This window comes from Pelophylax lessonae (assembly GCF_965119305.1).
Source record: "Pelophylax lessonae genome assembly, chromosome: 4".
In the NCBI taxonomy this organism is placed as follows: domain Eukaryota; kingdom Metazoa; phylum Chordata; class Amphibia; order Anura; family Ranidae; genus Pelophylax; species Pelophylax lessonae.
Window position 1 is genome coordinate 291,886,663 of NC_138771.1, and position 22,306 is coordinate 291,908,968.

Below are 22,306 nucleotides of genomic sequence, written 5' to 3' on the forward strand. Positions count from 1 at the left end.
GCGTGTAAGGCGTACATGATAACCACTACACTACAGAAACCCTTCGGAGTTGCCATCCTTTGCTCGGGAGACACTTTGCCTGTGTAGGACTAGAAAAGGAGCTCACCTAAAATCTTCAAGCAAGGGTCTTTTGAATCTCCTGGTCGACTCACAAACAGTAAAGAAAGAGAAATGACATTGAAGGTGTAGCAACTAAGCTGTGCCTCGTATTGTCAGATTTCACTCACGGCTGCTAGAGGAGCATGGCATGGCAAGAGCTTTGAGTTTGCCTGACTGTGAAAAAGTTTAAGGTAAGCACTGTTTCTGCCCGGTTTCGAACCGGGGACCTTTCGCGTGTGAGGCGAACGTGATAACCACTACACTACAGAAACCCATTCTTGCTTTTTGCATGTGCCTTGCAAACCGAAAGTCTACGCTAAAGTACAATGAGTGAAAATAACTGCTGAAAGCATCAACAACTGTGGCAAAAAGCACTAGTGTGTGCATTATGTTTCTGCCCGGTTTCGAAACGGGGACCTTTCGCGTGTAAGGCGTACATGATAACCACTACACTACAGAAACCCTTCAGAGTTGCCATCCTTTGCTCGGGAGACACTTTGCCTGTGTAGGACTAGAAAAGGAGCTCACCTAAAATCTTCAAGCAAGGGTCTTTTGAATCTCCTGGTCGACTCACAAACAGTAAAGAAAGAGAAATGACATTGAAGGTGTAGCAACTAAGCTATGCCTCGTATTGTCAGATTTCACTCACGGCTGCTAGAGGAGCATGGCATGGCAAGAGCTTTGAGTTTGCCTGACTGTGAAAAAGTTAAAGGTAAGCACTGTTTCTGCCCGGTTTCGAACCGGGGACCTCTCGCGTGTGAGGCGAAAGTGATAACCACTACACTACAGAAACCCATTCTTGCTTTTTGCATGTGCCTTGCAAACCGAAAGTCTACGCTAAAGTACAATGAGTGAAAATAACTGCTGAAAGCATCAACAACTGTGGCAAAGAGCACTAGTGTGTGCACTGTGTTTCTGCCCGGTTTCGAAACGGGGACCTTTCGCGTGTAAGGCGAACGTGATAACCACTACACTACAGAAACCCTTCAGAGTTGCCATCCTTTGCTCGGGAGACACTTTGCCTATGTAGGACTAGAAAAGGAGCTCACCTAAAATCTTCAAGCAAGGGTCTTTTGAATCTCCTGGTCGACTCACAAACAGTAAAGAAAGAGAAATGACATTGAAGGTGTAGCAACTAAGCTGTGCCTCGTATTGTCAGATTTCACTCACGGCTGCTAGAGGAGCATGGCATGGCAAGAGCTTTGAGTTTGCCTGACTGTGAAAAAGTTAAAGGTAAGCACTGTTTCTGCCCGGTTTCGAACCGGGGACCTTTCGCGTGCAAGGCAAATGTGATAACCACTACACTATAGAAACCCATTCTTGCTTTTTTTGTGTGCCTTGCAAGCCGAAACTTTACGCTAAAGTACAATGGGTGAAAATAACTGCTGAAAGCATCAACAACTGTGGCAAAGAGCACTAGTGTGTGCACTGTGTTTCTGCCCGGTTTCGAAACGGGGACCTTTCGCATGTAAGGCGAACGTGATAACCACTACACTACAGAAACCCATTCTTGCTTTTTTTGTGTGCCTTGCAAGCCGAAAGTTTACGCTAAAGTACAATGGGTGAAAATCACTGCTGAAAGCATCAACAACTGTGGCAAAAAGCACTAGTGTGTGCATTATGTTTCTGCCCGGTTTCGAAACGGGGACCTTTCGCGTGTAAGGCGTACATGATAACTACTACACTACAGAAACCCTTCAGAGTTGCCATCCTTTGCTCGGGAGACACTTTGCCTGTGTAGGACTAGAAAAGGAGCTCACCTAAAATCTTCAAGCAAGGGTCTTTTGAATCTCCTGGTCGACTCACAAACAGTAAAGAAAGAGAAATGACATTGAAGGTGTAGCAACTAAGCTATGCCTCGTATTGTCAGATTTCACTCACGGCTGCTAGAGGAGCATGGCATGGCAAGAGCTTTGAGTTTGCCTGACTGTGAAAAAGTTAAAGGTAAGCACTGTTTCTTCCCGGTTTCGAACCGAGGACCTTTCGCGTGTAAGGCGAACGTGATAACCACTACACTACAGAAACCCATTCTTGCTTTTTTTGTGTGCCTTGCAAGCCGAAAGTTTACGCTAAAGTACAATGGGTGAAAATCACTGCTGAAAGCATCAACAACTGTGGCAAAAAGCACTAGTGTGTGCATTATGTTTCTGCCCGGTTTCGAAACGGGGACCTTTCGCGTGTAAGGCGTACATGATAACCACTACACTACAGAAACCCTTCAGAGTTGCCATCCTTTGCTCGGGAGACACTTTGCCTGTGTAGGACTAGAAAAGGAGCTCACCTAAAATCTTCAAGCAAGGGTCTTTTGAATCTCCTGGTCGACTCACAAACAGTAAAGAAAGAGAAATGACATTGAAGGTGTAGCAACTAAGCTGTGCCTCGTATTGTCAGATTTCACTCACGGCTGCTAGAGGAGCATGGCATGGCATGGCAAGAGCTTTGAGTTTGCCTGACTGTGAAAAAGTTAAAGGTAAGCACTGTTTCTGCCCGGTTTCGAACCGGGGACCTTTCGCGTGTTAGGCGAACGTGATAACTACTACACTACAGAAACCCATCCTTGCTTTTTACATGTGCCTTGCAAACCGAAAGTCTACGCTAAAGTACAATGGGTGAAAATCACTGCTGAAAGCATCAACAACTGTGGCAAAAAGCACTAGTGTGTGCACTGTGTTTCTGCCCGGTTTCGAAACGGGGACCTTTCGCGTGTAAGGCGAACGTGATAACCACTACACTACAGAAACCCTTCAGAGTTGCCTTCCTTTGCTCAGGAGACACTTTGCCTGTGTAGGACTAGAAAAGGAGCTCACCTAAAATCTTCAAGCAAGGGTCTTTTGAATCTCCTGGTCGACTCACAAACAGTAAAGAAAGAGAAATGACATTGAAGGTGTAGCAACTAAGCTATGCCTCGTATTGTCAGATTTCACTCACGGCTGCTAGAGGAGCATGGCATGGCAAGAGCTTTGAGTTTGCCTGACTGTGAAAAAGTTAAAGGTAAGCACTGTTTCAGCCCGGTTTCGAACCGGGGACCTTTCGCGTGTAAGGCAAATGTGATAACCACTACACTATAGAAACCCATTCTTGCTTTTTTTGTGTGCCTTGCAAGCCGAAAGTTTACGCTAAAGTACAATGGGTGAAAATCACTGCTGAAAGCATCAACAACTGGGGCAAAAAGCACTAGTGTGTGCACTATGTTTCTGCCTGGTTTTGAAACGGGGACTTTTCGCGTGTAAGGCAAACATGTTAACCACTACACTACAGAAACCCTTCGGAGTTGACATCCTTTGCTCGGGAGACACTTTGCCTGTGTAGGACTAGAAAAGGAGCTCACCTAAAATCTTCAAGCAAGGGTCTTTTGAATCTCCTGGTCGACTCACAAACAGTAAAGAAAGAGAAATGACATTGAAGGTGTAGCAACTAAGCTATGCCTCGTATTGTCAGATTTCACTCACGGCTGCTAGAAGAGCATGGCATGGCAAGAGCTTTGAGTTTGCCTGACTGTGAAAAAGTTAAAGGTAAGCACTGTTTCTGCCACGTTTCGAACCGGGGACCTTTCGCGTGTGAGGCGAACATGATAACCACTACACTACAGAAACCCATTCTTGCTTTTTGCATGTGCCTTGCAAACCGAAAGTCTACGCTAAAGTACAATGAGTGAAAATAACTGCTGAAAGCATCAACAACTGTGACAAAGAGCACTAGTGTGTGCACTGTGTTTCTGCCTGGTTTTGAAACGGGGACTTTTCGCGTGTAAGGCAAACATGTTAACCACTACACTACAGAAACCCTTCGGAGTTGACATCCTTTGCTCGGGAGACACTTTGCCTGTGTAGGACTAGAAAAGGAGCTCACCTAAAATCTTCAAGCAAGGGTCTTTTGAATCTCCTGGTCGACTCACAAACAGTAAAGAAAGAGAAATGACATTGAAGGTGTAGCAACTAAGCTGTGCCTCGTATTGTCAGATTTCACTCACGGCTGCTAGAGGAGCATGGCATGGCAAGAGCTTTGAGTTTGCCTGACTGTGAAAAAGTTAAAGGTAAGCACTGTTTCTGCCCGGTTTCGAACCGGGGACCTTTCGCGTGTTAGGCGAACGTGATAACTACTACACTACAGAAACCCATCCTTGCTTTTTACATGTGCCTTGCAAACCGAAAGTCTACGCTAAAGTACAATGGGTGAAAATCACTGCTGAAAGCATCAACAACTGTGGCAAAAAGCACTAGTGTGTGCAATGTGTTTCTGCCCGGTTTCGAAACGGGGACCTTTCGTGTGTAAGGCGAACGTGATAACCACTACACTACAGAAACCCTTCAGAGTTGCCTTCCTTTGCTCAGGAGACACTTTGCCTGTGTAGGACTAGAAAAGGAGCTCACCTAAAATCTTCAAGCAAGGGTCTTTTGAATCTCCTGGTCGACTCACAAACAGTAAAGAAAGAGAAATGACATTGAAGGTGTAGCAACTAAGCTATGCCTCGTATTGTCAGATTTCACTCACGGCTGCTAGAGGAGCATGGCATGGCAAGAGCTTTGAGTTTGCCTGACTGTGAAAAAGTTAAAGGTAAGCACTGTTTCAGCCCGGTTTCGAACCGGGGACCTTTCGCGTGTAAGGCAAATGTGATAACCACTACACTATAGAAACCCATTCTTGCTTTTTTTGTGTGCCTTGCAAGCCGAAAGTTTACGCTAAAGTACAATGGGTGAAAATCACTGCTGAAAGCATCAACAACTGGGGCAAAAAGCACTAGTGTGTGCACTATGTTTCTGCCTGGTTTTGAAACGGGGACTTTTCGCGTGTAAGGCAAACATGTTAACCACTACACTACAGAAACCCTTCGGAGTTGACATCCTTTGCTCGGGAGACACTTTGCCTGTGTAGGACTAGAAAAGGAGCTCACCTAAAATCTTCAAGCAAGGGTCTTTTGAATCTCCTGGTCGACTCACAAACAGTAAAGAAAGAGAAATGACATTGAAGGTGTAGCAACTAAGCTATGCCTCGTATTGTCAGATTTCACTCACGGCTGCTAGAAGAGCATGGCATGGCAAGAGCTTTGAGTTTGCCTGACTGTGAAAAAGTTAAAGGTAAGCACTGTTTCTGCCACGTTTCGAACCGGGGACCTTTCGCGTGTGAGGCGAACATGATAACCACTACACTACAGAAACCCATTCTTGCTTTTTGCATGTGCCTTGCAAACCGAAAGTCTACGCTAAAGTACAATGAGTGAAAATAACTGCTGAAAGCATCAACAACTGTGACAAAGAGCACTAGTGTGTGCACTGTGTTTCTGCCTGGTTTTGAAACGGGGACTTTTCGCGTGTAAGGCAAACATGTTAACCACTACACTACAGAAACCCTTCGGAGTTGACATCCTTTGCTCGGGAGACACTTTGCCTGTGTAGGACTAGAAAAGGAGCTCACCTAAAATCTTCAAGCAAGGGTCTTTTGAATCTCCTGGTCGACTCACAAACAGTAAAGAAAGAGAAATGACATTGAAGGTGTAGCAACTAAGCTGTGCCTCGTATTGTCAGATTTCACTCACGGCTGCTAGAGGAGCATGGCATGGCAAGAGCTTTGAGTTTGCCTGACTGTGAAAAAGTTAAAGGTAAGCACTGTTTCTGCCCGGTTTCGAACCGGGGACCTTTCGCGTGTTAGGCGAACGTGATAACTACTACACTACAGAAACCCATCCTTGCTTTTTACATGTGCCTTGCAAACCGAAAGTCTACGCTAAAGTACAATGGGTGAAAATCACTGCTGAAAGCATCAACAACTGTGGCAAAAAGCACTAGTGTGTGCAATGTGTTTCTGCCCGGTTTCGAAACGGGGACCTTTCGTGTGTAAGGCGAACGTGATAACCACTACACTACAGAAACCCTTCAGAGTTGCCTTCCTTTGCTCAGGAGACACTTTGCCTGTGTAGGACTAGAAAAGGAGCTCACCTAAAATCTTCAAGCAAGGGTCTTTTGAATCTCCTGGTCGACTCACAAACAGTAAAGAAAGAGAAATGACATTGAAGGTGTAGCAACTAAGCTATGCCTCGTATTGTCAGATTTCACTCACGGCTGCTAGAGGAGCATGGCATGGCAAGAGCTTTGAGTTTGCCTGACTGTGAAAAAGTTAAAGGTAAGCACTGTTTCAGCCCGGTTTCGAACCGGGGACCTTTCGCGTGTAAGGCAAATGTGATAACCACTACACTATAGAAACCCATTCTTGCTTTTTTTGTGTGCCTTGCAAGCCGAAAGTTTACGCTAAAGTACAATGGGTGAAAATCACTGCTGAAAGCATCAACAACTGGGGCAAAAAGCACTAGTGTGTGCACTATGTTTCTGCCTGGTTTTGAAACGGGGACTTTTCGCGTGTAAGGCAAACATGTTAACCACTACACTACAGAAACCCTTCGGAGTTGACATCCTTTGCTCGGGAGACACTTTGCCTGTGTAGGACTAGAAAAGGAGCTCACCTAAAATCTTCAAGCAAGGGTCTTTTGAATCTCCTGGTCGACTCACAAACAGTAAAGAAAGAGAAATGACATTGAAGGTGTAGCAACTAAGCTATGCCTCGTATTGTCAGATTTCACTCACGGCTGCTAGAAGAGCATGGCATGGCAAGAGCTTTGAGTTTGCCTGACTGTGAAAAAGTTAAAGGTAAGCACTGTTTCTGCCACGTTTCGAACCGGGGACCTTTCGCGTGTGAGGCGAACATGATAACCACTACACTACAGAAACCCATTCTTGCTTTTTGCATGTGCCTTGCAAACCGAAAGTCTACGCTAAAGTACAATGAGTGAAAATAACTGCTGAAAGCATCAACAACTGTGACAAAGAGCACTAGTGTGTGCACTGTGTTTCTGCCCGGTTTCGTAACGGGGACCTTTCGCGTGTAAGGCGAACGTGATAACCACTACACTACAGAAACCCTTCAGAGTTGACATCCTTTGCTCGGGAGACACTTTGCCTGTGTAGGACTAGAAAAGGAGCTCACCTAAAATCTTCAAGCAAGGGTCTTTTGAATCTCCTGGTCGACTCACAAACAGTAAAGAAAGAGAAATGACATTGAAGGTGTAGCAACTAAGCTGTGCCTCGTATTGTCAGATTTCACTCACGGCTGCTAGAGGAGCATGGCATGGCAAGAGCTTTGAGTTTGCCTGACTGTGAAAAAGTTAAAGGTAAGCACTGTTTCTGCCCGGTTTCGAACCGGGGACCTTTCGCGTGTTAGGCGAACGTGATAACTACTACACTACAGAAACCCATCCTTGCTTTTTACATGTGCCTTGCAAACCGAAAGTCTACGCTAAAGTACAATGGGTGAAAATCACTGCTGAAAGCATCAACAACTGTGGCAAAAAGCACTAGTGTGTGCAATGTGTTTCTGCCCGGTTTCGAAACGGGGACCTTTCGTGTGTAAGGCGAACGTGATAACCACTACACTACAGAAACCCTTCAGAGTTGCCTTCCTTTGCTCAGGAGACACTTTGCCTGTGTAGGACTAGAAAAGGAGCTCACCTAAAATCTTCAAGCAAGGGTCTTTTGAATCTCCTGGTCGACTCACAAACAGTAAAGAAAGAGAAATGACATTGAAGGTGTAGCAACTAAGCTATGCCTCGTATTGTCAGATTTCACTCACGGCTGCTAGAGGAGCATGGCATGGCAAGAGCTTTGAGTTTGCCTGACTGTGAAAAAGTTAAAGGTAAGCACTGTTTCAGCCCGGTTTCGAACCGGGGACCTTTCGCGTGTAAGGCAAATGTGATAACCACTACACTATAGAAACCCATTCTTGCTTTTTTTGTGTGCCTTGCAAGCCGAAAGTTTACGCTAAAGTACAATGGGTGAAAATCACTGCTGAAAGCATCAACAACTGGGGCAAAAAGCACTAGTGTGTGCACTATGTTTCTGCCTGGTTTTGAAACGGGGACTTTTCGCATGTAAGGCAAACATGTTAACCACTACACTACAGAAACCCTTCGGAGTTGACATCCTTTGCTCGGGAGACACTTTGCCTGTGTAGGACTAGAAAAGGAGCTCACCTAAAATCTTCAAGCAAGGGTCTTTTGAATCTCCTGGTCGACTCACAAACAGTAAAGAAAGAGAAATGACATTGAAGGTGTAGCAACTAAGCTATGCCTCGTATTGTCAGATTTCACTCACGGCTGCTAGAGGAGCATGGCATGGCAAGAGCTTTGAGTTTGCCTGACTGTGAAAAAGTTAAAGGTAAGCACTGTTTCTGCCACGTTTCGTACCGGGGACCTTTCGCGTGTGAGGCGAACATGATAACCACTACACTACAGAAACCCATTCTTGCTTTTTGCATGTGCCTTGCAAACCGAAAGTCTACGCTAAAGTACAATGAGTGAAAATAACTGCTGAAAGCATCAACAACTGTGACAAAGAGCACTAGTGTGTGCACTGTGTTTCTGCCCGGTTTCGAAACGGGGACCTTTCGCGTGTAAGGCGAACGTGATAACCACTACACTACAGAAACCCTTCAGAGTTGACATCCTTTGCTCGGGAGACACTTTGCCTGTGTAGGACTAGAAAAGGAGCTCACCTAAAATCTTCAAGCAAGGGTCTTTTGAATCTCCTGGTCGACTCACAAACAGTAAAGAAAGAGAAATGACATTGAAGGTGTAGCAACTAAGCTGTGCCTCGTATTGTCAGATTTCACTCACGGCTGCTAGAGGAGCATGGCATGGCAAGAGCTTTGAGTTTGCCTGACTGTGAAAAAGTTAAAGGTAAGCACTGTTTCTGCCCGGTTTCGAACCGGGGACCTTTCGCGTGTTAGGCGAACGTGATAACTACTACACTACAGAAACCCATCCTTGCTTTTTACATGTGCCTTGCAAACCGAAAGTCTACGCTAAAGTACAATGGGTGAAAATCACTGCTGAAAGCATCAACAACTGTGGCAAAAAGCACTAGTGTGTGCACTGTGTTTCTGCCCGGTTTCAAAACGGGGACCTTTCGTGTGTAAGGCGAACGTGATAACCACTACACTACAGAAACCCTTCAGAGTTGCCTTCCTTTGCTCAGGAGACACTTTGCCTGTGTAGGACTAGAAAAGGAGCTCACCTAAAATCTTCAAGCAAGGGTCTTTTGAATCTCCTGGTCGACTCACAAACAGTAAAGAAAGAGAAATGACATTGAAGGTGTAGCAACTAAGCTGTGCCTCGTATTGTCAGATTTCACTCACGGCTGCTAGAGGAGCATGGCATGGCAAGAGCTTTGAGTTTGCCTGACTGTGAAAAAGTTTAAGGTAAGCACTGTTTCTGCCCGGTTTCGAACCGGGGACCTTTCGCGTGTGAGGCGAACGTGATAACCACTACACTACAGAAACCCATTCTTGCTTTTTGCATGTGCCTTGCAAACCGAAAGTCTACGCTAAAGTACAATGAGTGAAAATAACTGCTGAAAGCATCAACAACTGTGGCAAAAAGCACTAGTGTGTGCATTATGTTTCTGCCCGGTTTCGAAACGGGGACATTTCGCGTGTAAGGCGTACATGATAACCACTACACTACAGAAACCCTTCAGAGTTGCCATCCTTTGCTCGGGAGACACTTTGCCTGTGTAGGACTAGAAAAGGAGCTCACCTAAAATCTTCAAGCAAGGGTCTTTTGAATCTCCTGGTCGACTCACAAACAGTAAAGAAAGAGAAATGACATTGAAGGTGTAGCAACTAAGCTATGCCTCGTATTGTCAGATTTCACTCACGGCTGCTAGAGGAGCATGGCATGGCAAGAGCTTTGAGTTTGCCTGACTGTGAAAAAGTTAAAGGTAAGCACTGTTTCTGCCCGGTTTCGAACCGAGGACCTTTCGCGTTTAAGGCGAACATGATAACCACTACACTACAGAAACCCATTCTTGCTTTTTTTGTGTGCCTTGCAAGCCGAAAGTTTACGCTAAAGTACAATGGGTGAAAATAACTGCTGAAAGCATCAACAACTGTGGCAAAGAGCACTAGTGTGTGCACTGTGTTTCTGCCCGGTTTCGAAACGGGGACTTTTCGCATGTAAGGCGAAAGTGATAACCACTACACTACAGAAACCCATTCTTGCTTTTTGCATGTGCCTTGCAAACCGAAAGTCTACGCTAAAGTACAATGAGTGAAAATAACTGCTGAAAGCATCAACAACTGTGGCAAAGAGCACTAGTGTGTGCACTGTGTTTCTGCCCGGTTTCGAAACGGGGACTTTTCGCATGTAAGGCGAAAGTGATAACCACTACACTACAGAAACCCATTCTTGCTTTTTTTGTGTGCCTTGCAAGCTGAAAGTTTACGCTAAAGTACAATGGGTGAAAATCACTGCTGAAAGCATCAACAACTGTGGCAAAAAGCACTAGTGTGTGCATTATGTTTCTGCCCGGTTTCGAAACGGGGACCTTTCGCGTGTAAGGCGTACATGATAACCACTACACTACAGAAACCCTTCGGAGTTGCCATCCTTTGCTCGGGAGACACTTTGCCTGTGTAGGACTAGAAAAGGAGCTCACCTAAAATCTTCAAGCAAGGGTCTTTTGAATCTCCTGGTCGACTCACAAACAGTAAAGAAAGAGAAATGACATTGAAGGTGTAGCAACTAAGCTGTGCCTCGTATTGTCAGATTTCACTCACGGCTGCTAGAGGAGCATGGCATGGCAAGAGCTTTGAGTTTGCCTGACTGTGAAAAAGTTTAAGGTAAGCACTGTTTCTGCCCGGTTTCGAACCGGGGACCTTTCGCGTGTGAGGCGAACGTGATAACCACTACACTACAGAAACCCATTCTTGCTTTTTGCATGTGCCTTGCAAACCGAAAGTCTACGCTAAAGTACAATGAGTGAAAATAACTGCTGAAAGCATCAACAACTGTGGCAAAAAGCACTAGTGTGTGCATTATGTTTCTGCCCGGTTTCGAAACGGGGACCTTTCGCGTGTAAGGCGTACATGATAACCACTACACTACAGAAACCCTTCAGAGTTGCCATCCTTTGCTCGGGAGACACTTTGCCTGTGTAGGACTAGAAAAGGAGCTCACCTAAAATCTTCAAGCAAGGGTCTTTTGAATCTCCTGGTCGACTCACAAACAGTAAAGAAAGAGAAATGACATTGAAGGTGTAGCAACTAAGCTATGCCTCGTATTGTCAGATTTCACTCACGGCTGCTAGAGGAGCATGGCATGGCAAGAGCTTTGAGTTTGCCTGACTGTGAAAAAGTTAAAGGTAAGCACTGTTTCTGCCCGGTTTCGAACCGGGGACCTCTCGCGTGTGAGGCGAAAGTGATAACCACTACACTACAGAAACCCATTCTTGCTTTTTGCATGTGCCTTGCAAACCGAAAGTCTACGCTAAAGTACAATGAGTGAAAATAACTGCTGAAAGCATCAACAACTGTGGCAAAGAGCACTAGTGTGTGCACTGTGTTTCTGCCCGGTTTCGAAACGGGGACCTTTCGCGTGTAAGGCGAACGTGATAACCACTACACTACAGAAACCCTTCAGAGTTGCCATCCTTTGCTCGGGAGACACTTTGCCTATGTAGGACTAGAAAAGGAGCTCACCTAAAATCTTCAAGCAAGGGTCTTTTGAATCTCCTGGTCGACTCACAAACAGTAAAGAAAGAGAAATGACATTGAAGGTGTAGCAACTAAGCTGTGCCTCGTATTGTCAGATTTCACTCACGGCTGCTAGAGGAGCATGGCATGGCAAGAGCTTTGAGTTTGCCTGACTGTGAAAAAGTTAAAGGTAAGCACTGTTTCTGCCCGGTTTCGAACCGGGGACCTTTCGCGTGCAAGGCAAATGTGATAACCACTACACTATAGAAACCCATTCTTGCTTTTTTTGTGTGCCTTGCAAGCCGAAACTTTACGCTAAAGTACAATGGGTGAAAATAACTGCTGAAAGCATCAACAACTGTGGCAAAGAGCACTAGTGTGTGCACTGTGTTTCTGCCCGGTTTCGAAACGGGGACCTTTCGCATGTAAGGCGAACGTGATAACCACTACACTACAGAAACCCATTCTTGCTTTTTTTGTGTGCCTTGCAAGCCGAAAGTTTACGCTAAAGTACAATGGGTGAAAATCACTGCTGAAAGCATCAACAACTGTGGCAAAAAGCACTAGTGTGTGCATTATGTTTCTGCCCGGTTTCGAAACGGGGACCTTTCGCGTGTAAGGCGTACATGATAACTACTACACTACAGAAACCCTTCAGAGTTGCCATCCTTTGCTCGGGAGACACTTTGCCTGTGTAGGACTAGAAAAGGAGCTCACCTAAAATCTTCAAGCAAGGGTCTTTTGAATCTCCTGGTCGACTCACAAACAGTAAAGAAAGAGAAATGACATTGAAGGTGTAGCAACTAAGCTATGCCTCGTATTGTCAGATTTCACTCACGGCTGCTAGAGGAGCATGGCATGGCAAGAGCTTTGAGTTTGCCTGACTGTGAAAAAGTTAAAGGTAAGCACTGTTTCTTCCCGGTTTCGAACCGAGGACCTTTCGCGTGTAAGGCGAACGTGATAACCACTACACTACAGAAACCCATTCTTGCTTTTTTTGTGTGCCTTGCAAGCCGAAAGTTTACGCTAAAGTACAATGGGTGAAAATCACTGCTGAAAGCATCAACAACTGTGGCAAAAAGCACTAGTGTGTGCATTATGTTTCTGCCCGGTTTCGAAACAGGGACCTTTCGCGTGTAAGGCGTACATGATAACCACTACACTACAGAAACCCTTCAGAGTTGCCATCCTTTGCTCGGGAGACACTTTGCCTGTGTAGGACTAGAAAAGGAGCTCACCTAAAATCTTCAAGCAAGGGTCTTTTGAATCTCCTGGTCGACTCACAAACAGTAAAGAAAGAGAAATGACATTGAAGGTGTAGCAACTAAGCTGTGCCTCGTATTGTCAGATTTCACTCACGGCTGCTAGAGGAGCATGGCATGGCAAGAGCTTTGAGTTTGCCTGACTGTGAAAAAGTTAAAGGTAAGCACTGTTTCTGCCACGTTTCGAACCGGGGACCTTTCGCGTGTGAGGCGAACATGATAACCACTACACTACAGAAACCCATTCTTGCTTTTTGCATGTGCCTTGCAAACCGAAAGTCTACACTAAAGTACAATGAGTGAAAATAACTGCTGAAAGCATCAACAACTGTGACAAAGAGCACTAGTGTGTGCACTGTGTTTCTGCCCGGTTTCGAAACGGGGACCTTTCGCGTGAAAGGCGAACGTGATAACCACTACACTACAGAAACCCTTCAGAGTTGACATCCTTTGCTCGGGAGACACTTTGCCTGTGTAGGACTAGAAAAGGAGCTCATCTAAAATCTTCAAGCAAGGGTCTTTTGAATCTCCTGGTCGACTCACAAACTGTAAAGAAAGAGAAATGACATTGAAGGTGTAGCAACTAAGCTGTGCCTCGTATTGTCAGATTTCACTTACGGCTGCTAGAGGAGCATGGCATGGCAAGAGCTTTGAGTTTGCCTGACTGTGAAAAAGTTAAAGGTAAGCACTGTTTCTGCCCGGTTTCGAACCGGGGACCTTTCGCGTGTAAGGCAAATGTGATAACCACTACACTATAGAAACCCATTCTTGCTTTTTTTGTGTGCCTTGCAAGCCGAAAGTTTACGCTAAAGTACAATGGGTGAAAATCACTGCTGAAAGCATCAACAACTGGGGCAAAAAGCACTAGTGTGTGCACTATGTTTCTGCCTGGTTTTGAAACGGGGACTTTTCGCGTGTAAGGCAAACATGTTAACCACTACACTACAGAAACCCTTCGGAGTTGACATCCTTTGCTCGGGAGACACTTTGCCTGTGTAGGACTAGAAAAGGAGCTCACCTAAAATCTTCAAGCAAGGGTCTTTTGAATCTCCTGGTCGACTCACAAACAGTAAAGAAAGAGAAATGACATTGAAGGTGTAGCAACTAAGCTATGCCTCGTATTGTCAGATTTCACTCACGGCTGCTAGAGGAGCATGGCATGGCAAGAGCTTTGAGTTTGCCTGACTGTGAAAAAGTTAAAGGTAAGCACTGTTTCTGCCACGTTTCGAACCGGGGACCTTTCACGTGTGAGGCGAACATGATAACCACTACACTACAGAAACCCATTCTTGCTTTTTGCATGTGCCTTGCAAACCGAAAGTCTACGCTAAAGTACAATGAGTGAAAATAACTGCTGAAAGCATCAACAACTGTGACAAAGAGCACTAGTGTGTGCACTGTGTTTCTGCCCGGTTTCGAAACGGGGACCTTTCGCGTGTAAGGCGAACGTGATAACCACTACACTACAGAAACCCTTCAGAGTTGCCATCCTTTGCTCGGGAGACACTTTGCCTGTGTAGGACTAGAAAAGGAGCTCACCTAAAATCTTCAAGCAAGGGTCTTTTGAATCTCCTGGTCGACTCACAAACAGTAAAGAAAGAGAAATGACATTGAAGGTGTAGCAACTAAGCTGTGCCTCGTATTGTCAGATTTCACTCACGGCTGCTAGAGGAGCATGGCATGGCAAGAGCTTTGAGTTTGCCAAACTGTGAAAAAGTTAAAGGTAAGCACTGTTTCTGCCCGGTTTCGAACCGGGGACCTTTCGCGTGTTAGGCGAACGTGATAACTACTACACTACAGAAACCCATCCTTGCTTTTTACATGTGCCTTGCAAACCTAAAGTCTACGCTAAAGTACAATGGGTGAAAATCACTGCTGAAAGCATCAACAACTGTGGCAAAAAGCACTAGTGTGTGCACTGTGTTTCTGCCCGGTTTCGAAACGGGGACCTTTCGCGTGTAAGGCGAACGTGATAACCACTACACTACAGAAACCCTTCAGAGTTGCCTTCCTTTGCTCAGGAGACACTTTGCCTGTGTAGGACTAGAAAAGGAGCTCACCTAAAATCTTCAAGCAAGGGTCTTTTGAATCTCCTGGTCGACTCACAAACAGTAAAGAAAGAGAAATGACATTGAAGGTGTAGCAACTAAGCTATGCCTCGTATTGTCAGATTTCACTCACGGCTGCTAGAGGAGCATGGCATGGCAAGAGCTTTGAGTTTGCCTGACTGTGAAAAAGTTAAAGGTAAGCACTGTTTCTGCCCAGTTTCGAACCGGGGACCTTTCGCGTGTAAGGCAAATGTGATAACCACTACACTATAGAAACCCATTCTTGCTTTTTAGTGTGCCTTGAAAGCCGAAAGTTTACGCTAAAGTACAATGGGTGAAAATCACTGCTGAAAGCATCAACAACTGGGGCAAAAAGCACTAGTGTGTGCACTATGTTTCTGCCTGGTTTTGAAACGGGGACTTTTCGCGTGTAAGGCAAACATGTTAACCACTACACTACAGAAACCCTTCGGAGTTGACATCCTTTGCTCGGGAGACACTTTGCCTGTGTAGGACTAGAAAAGGAGCTCACCTAAAATCTTCAAGCAAGGGTCTTTTGAATCTCCTGGTCGACTCACAAACAGTAAAGAAAGAGAAATGACATTGAAGGTGTAGCAACTAAGCTATGCCTCGTATTGTCAGATTTCACTCACGGCTGCTAGAGGAGCATGGCATGGCAAGAGCTTTGAGTTTGCCTGACTGTGAAAAAGTTAAAGGTAAGCACTGTTTCTGCCACGTTTCGAACCGGGGACCTTTCACGTGTGAGGCGAACATGATAACCACTACACTACAGAAACCCATTCTTGCTTTTTGCATGTGCCTTGCAAACCGAAAGTCTACGCTAAAGTACAATGAGTGAAAATAACTGCTGAAAGCATCAACAACTGTGACAAAGAGCACTAGTGTGTGCACTGTGTTTCTGCCCGGTTTCGAAACGGGGACCTTTCGCGTGTAAGGCGAACGTGATAACCACTACACTACAGAAACCCTTCAGAGTTGACATCCTTTGCTCGGGAGACACTTTGCCTGTGTAGGACTAGAAAAGGAGCTCACCTAAAATCTTCAAGCAAGGGTCTTTTGAATCTCCTGGTCGACTCACAAACAGTAAAGAAAGAGAAATGACATTGAAGGTGTAGCAACTAAGCTGTGCCTCGTATTGTCAGATTTCACTCACGGCTGCTAGAGGAGCATGGCATGGCAAGAGCTTTGAGTTTGCCAAACTGTGAAAAAGTTAAAGGTAAGCACAGTTTCTGCCCGGTTTCGAACCGGGGACCTTTCGCGTGTTAGGCGAACGTGATAACTACTACACTACAGAAACCCATCCTTGCTTTTTACATGTGCCTTGCAAACCTAAAGTCTACGCTAAAGTACAATGGGTGAAAATCACTGCTGAAAGCATCAACAACTGTGGCAAAAAGCACTAGTGTGTGCACTGTGTTTCTGCCCGGTTTCGAAACGGGGACCTTTCGCGTGTAAGGCGAACGTGATAACCACTACACTACAGAAACCCTTCAGAGTTGCCTTCCTTTGCTCAGGAGACACTTTGCCTGTGTAGGACTAGAAAAGGAGCTCACCTAAAATCTTCAAGCAAGGGTCTTTTGAATCTCCTGGTCGACTCACAAACAGTAAAGAAAGAGAAATGACATTGAAGGTGTAGCAACTAAGCTATGCCTCGTATTGTCAGATTTCACTCACGGCTGCTAGAGGAGCATGGCATGGCAAGAGCTTTGAGTTTGCCTGACTGTGAAAAAGTTAAAGGTAAGCACTGTTTCTGCCCGGTTTCGAACCGGGGACCTTTCGCGTGTAAGGCAAATGTGATAACCACTACACTATAGAAACCCATTCTTGCTTTTTTTGTGTGCCTTGCAAGCCGAAAGTTTACACTAAAGTACAATGGGTGAAAATCACTGCTGAAAGCATCAACAACTGGGGCAAAAAGCACTAGTGTGTGCACTATGTTTCTGCCTGGTTTTGAAACGGGGACTTTTCGCGTGTAAGGCAAACATGTTAACCACTACACTACAGAAACCCTTCGGAGTTGACATCCTTTGCTCGGGAGACACTTTGCCTGTGTAGGACTAGAAAAGGAGCTCACCTAAAATCTTCAAGCAAGGGTCTTTTGAATCTCCTGGTCGACTCACAAACAGTAAAGAAAGAGAAATGACATTGAAGGTGTAGCAACTAAGCTGTGCCTCGTATTGTCAGATTTCACTTACGGCTGCTAGAGGAGCATGGCATGGCAAGAGCTTTGAGTTTGCCTGACTGTGAAAAAGTTAAAGGTAAGCACTGTTTCTGCCACGTTTCGAACCGGGGACCTTTCGCGTGTGAGGCGAACATGATAACCACTACACTACAGAAACCCATTCTTGCTTTTTGCATGTGCCTTGCAAACCGAAAGTCTACGCTAAAGTACAATGAGTGAAAATAACTGCTGAAAGCATCAACAACTGTGACAAAGAGCACTAGTGTGTGCACTGTGTTTCTGCCCGGTTTCGAAACGGGGACCTTTCGCGTGTAAGGCGAACGTGATAACCACTACACTACAGAAACCCTTCAGAGTTTACATCCTTTGCTCGGGAGACACTTTGCCTGTGTAGGACTAGAAAAGGAGCTCACCTAAAATCTTCAAGCAAGGGTCTTTTGAATCTCCTGGTCGACTCACAAACTGTAAAGAAAGAGAAATGACATTGAAGGTGTAGCAACTAAGCTGTGCCTCGTATTGTCAGATTTCACTTACGGCTGCTAGAGGAGCATGGCATGGCAAGAGCTTTGAGTTTGCCTGACTGTGAAAAAGTTAAAGGTAAGCACTGTTTCTGCCCGGTTTCGAACCGAGGACCTTTCGCGTGTAAGGCGAACGTGATAACCACTACACTACAGAAACCCATTCTTGCTTTTTTTGTGTGCCTTGCAAGCCGAAAGTTTACGCTAAAGTACAATGGGTGAAAATCACTGCTGAAAGCATCAACAACTGTGGCAAAAAGCACTAGTGTGTGCATTATGTTTCTGCCCGGTTTCGAAACGGGGACCTTTCGCGTGTAAGGCGTACATGATAACCACTACACTACAGAAACCCTTCAGAGTTGCCATCCTTTGCTCGGGAGACACTTTGCCTGTGTAGGACTAGAAAAGGAGCTCACCTAAAATCTTCAAGCAAGGGTCTTTTGAATCTCCTGGTCGACTCACAAACAGTAAAGAAAGAGAAATGACATTGAAGGTGTAGCAACTAAGCTATGCCTCGTATTGTCAGATTTCACTCACGGCTGCTAGAGGAGCATGGCATGGCAAGAGCTTTGAGTTTGCCTGACTGTGAAAAAGTTAAAGGTAAGCACTGTTTCTGCCACGTTTCGAACCGGGGACCTTTCGCGTGTGAGGCGAACATGATAACCACTACACTACAGAAACCCATTCTTGCTTTTTGCATGTGCCTTGCAAACCGAAAGTCTACACTAAAGTACAATGAGTGAAAATAACTGCTGAAAGCATCAACAACTGTGACAAAGAGCACTAGTGTGTGCACTGTGTTTCTGCCCGGTTTCGAAACGGGGACCTTTCGCGTGAAAGGCGAACGTGATAACCACTACACTACAGAAACCCTTCAGAGTTGACATCCTTTGCTCGGGAGACACTTTGCCTGTGTAGGACTAGAAAAGGAGCTCATCTAAAATCTTCAAGCAAGGGTCTTTTGAATCTCCTGGTCGACTCACAAACTGTAAAGAAAGAGAAATGACATTGAAGGTGTAGCAACTAAGCTGTGCCTCGTATTGTCAGATTTCACTTACGGCTGCTAGAGGAGCATGGCATGGCAAGAGCTTTGAGTTTGCCTGACTGTGAAAAAGTTAAAGGTAAGCACTGTTTCTGCCCGGTTTCGAACCGGGGACCTTTCGCGTGTAAGGCAAATGTGATAACCACTACACTATAGAAACCCATTCTTGCTTTTTTTGTGTGCCTTGCAAGCCGAAAGTTTACGCTAAAGTACAATGGGTGAAAATCACTGCTGAAAGCATCAACAACTGGGGCAAAAAGCACTAGTGTGTGCACTATGTTTCTGCCTGGTTTTGAAACGGGGACTTTTCGCGTGTAAGGCAAACATGTTAACCACTACACTACAGAAACCCTTCGGAGTTGACATCCTTTGCTCGGGAGACACTTTGCCTGTGTAGGACTAGAAAAGGAGCTCACCTAAAATCTTCAAGCAAGGGTCTTTTGAATCTCCTGGTCGACTCACAAACAGTAAAGAAAGAGAAATGACATTGAAGGTGTAGCAACTAAGCTATGCCTCGTATTGTCAGATTTCACTCACGGCTGCTAGAGGAGCATGGCATGGCAAGAGCTTTGAGTTTGCCTGACTGTGAAAAAGTTAAAGGTAAGCACTGTTTCTGCCACGTTTCGAACCGGGGACCTTTCACGTGTGAGGCGAACATGATAACCACTACACTACAGAAACCCATTCTTGCTTTTTGCATGTGCCTTGCAAACCGAAAGTCTACGCTAAAGTACAATGAGTGAAAATAACTGCTGAAAGCATCAACAACTGTGACAAAGAGCACTAGTGTGTGCACTGTGTTTCTGCCCGGTTTCGAAACGGGGACCTTTCGCGTGTAAGGCGAACGTGATAACCACTACACTACAGAAACCCTTCAGAGTTGACATCCTTTGCTCGGGAGACACTTTGCCTGTGTAGGACTAGAAAAGGAGCTCACCTAAAATCTTCAAGCAAGGGTCTTTTGAATCTCCTGGTCGACTCACAAACAGTAAAGAAAGAGAAATGACATTGAAGGTGTAGCAACTAAGCTGTGCCTCGTATTGTCAGATTTCACTCACGGCTGCTAGAGGAGCATGGCATGGCAAGAGCTTTGAGTTTGCCAAACTGTGAAAAAGTTAAAGGTAAGCACTGTTTCTGCCCGGTTTCGAACCGGGGACCTTTCGCGTGTTAGGCGAACGTGATAACTACTACACTACAGAAACCCATCCTTGCTTTTTACATGTGCCTTGCAAACCTAAAGTCTACGCTAAAGTACAATGGGTGAAAATCACTGCTGAAAGCATCAACAACTGTGGCAAAAAGCACTAGTGTGTGCACTGTGTTTCTGCCCGGTTTCGAAACGGGGACCTTTCGCGTGTAAGGCGAACGTGATAACCACTACACTACAGAAACCCTTCAGAGTTGCCTTCCTTTGCTCAGGAGACACTTTGCCTGTGTAGGACTAGAAAAGGAGCTCACCTAAAATCTTCAAGCAAGGGTCTTTTGAATCTCCTGGTCGACTCACAAACAGTAAAGAAAGAGAAATGACATTGAAGGTGTAGCAACTAAGCTATGCCTCGTATTGTCAGATTTCACTCACGGCTGCTAGAGGAGCATGGCATGGCAAGAGCTTTGAGTTTGCCTGACTGTGAAAAAGTTAAAGGTAAGCACTGTTTCTGCCCAGTTTCGAACCGGGGACCTTTCGCGTGTAAGGCAAATGTGATAACCACTACACTATAGAAACCCATTCTTGCTTTTTAGTGTGCCTTGCAAGCCGAAAGTTTACGCTAAAGTACAATGGGTGAAAATCACTGCTGAAAGCATCAACAACTGGGGCAAAAAGCACTAGTGTGTGCACTATGTTTCTGCCTGGTTTTGAAACGGGGACTTTTCGCGTGTAAGGCAAACATGTTAACCACTACACTACAGAAACCCTTCGGAGTTGACATCCTTTGCTCGGGAGACACTTTGCCTGTGTAGGACTAGAAAAGGAGCTCACCTAAAATCTTCAAGCAAGGGTCTTTTGAATCTCCTGGTCGACTCACAAACAGTAAAGAAAGAGAAATGACATTGAAGGTGTAGCAACTAAGCTATGCCTCGTATTGTCAGATTTCACTCACGGCTGCTAGAGGAGCATGGCATGGCAAGAGCTTTGAGTTTGCCTGACTGTGAAAAAGTTAAAGGTAAGCACTGTTTCTGCCACGTTTCGAACCGGGGACCTTTCACGTGTGAGGCGAACATGATAACCACTACACTACAGAAACCCATTCTTGCTTTTTGCATGTGCCTTGCAAACCGAAAGTCTACGCTAAAGTACAATGAGTGAAAATAACTGCTGAAAGCATCAACAACTGTGACAAAGAGCACTAGTGTGTGCACTGTGTTTCTGCCCGGTTTCGAAACGGGGACCTTTCGCGTGTAAGGCGAACGTGATAACCACTACACTACAGAAACCCTTCAGAGTTGACATCCTTTGCTCGGGAGACACTTTGCCTGTGTAGGACTAGAAAAGGAGCTCACCTAAAATCTTCAAGCAAGGGTCTTTTGAATCTCCTGGTCGACTCACAAACAGTAAAGAAAGAGAAATGACATTGAAGGTGTAGCAACTAAGCTGTGCCTCGTATTGTCAGATTTCACTCACGGCTGCTAGAGGAGCATGGCATGGCAAGAGCTTTGAGTTTGCCAAACTGTGAAAAAGTTAAAGGTAAGCACTGTTTCTGCCCGGTTTCGAACCGGGGACCTTTCGCGTGTAAGGCAAATGTGATAACCACTACACTATAGAAACCCATTCTTGCTTTTTTTGTGTGCCTTGCAAGCCGAAAGTTTACACTAAAGTACAATGGGTGAAAATCACTGCTGAAAGCATCAACAACTGGGGCAAAAAGCACTAGTGTGTGCACTATGTTTCTGCCTGGTTTTGAAACGGGGACTTTTCGCGTGTAAGGCAAACATGTTAACCACTACACTACAGAAACCCTTCGGAGTTGACATCCTTTGCTCGGGAGACACTTTGCCTGTGTAGGACTAGAAAAGGAGCTCACCTAAAATCTTCAAGCAAGGGTCTTTTGAATCTCCTGGTCGACTCACAAACAGTAAAGAAAGAGAAATGACATTGAAGGTGTAGCAACTAAGCTGTGCCTCGTATTGTCAGATTTCACTTACGGCTGCTAGAGGAGCATGGCATGGCAAGAGCTTTGAGTTTGCCTGACTGTGAAAAAGTTAAAGGTAAGCACTGTTTCTGCCACGTTTCGAACCGGGGACCTTTCGCGTGTGAGGCGAACATGATAACCACTACACTACAGAAACCCATTCTTGCTTTTTGCATGTGCCTTGCAAACCGAAAGTCTACGCTAAAGTACAATGAGTGAAAATAACTGCTGAAAGCATCAACAACTGTGACAAAGAGCACTAGTGTGTGCACTGTGTTTCTGCCCGGTTTCGAAACGGGGACCTTTCGCGTGTAAGGCGAACGTGATAACCACTACACTACAGAAACCCTTCAGAGTTGACATCCTTTGCTCGGGAGACACTTTGCCTGTGTAGGACTAGAAAAGGAGCTCACCTAAAATCTTCAAGCAAGGGTCTTTTGAATCTCCTGGTCGACTCACAAACAGTAAAGAAAGAGAAATGACATTGAA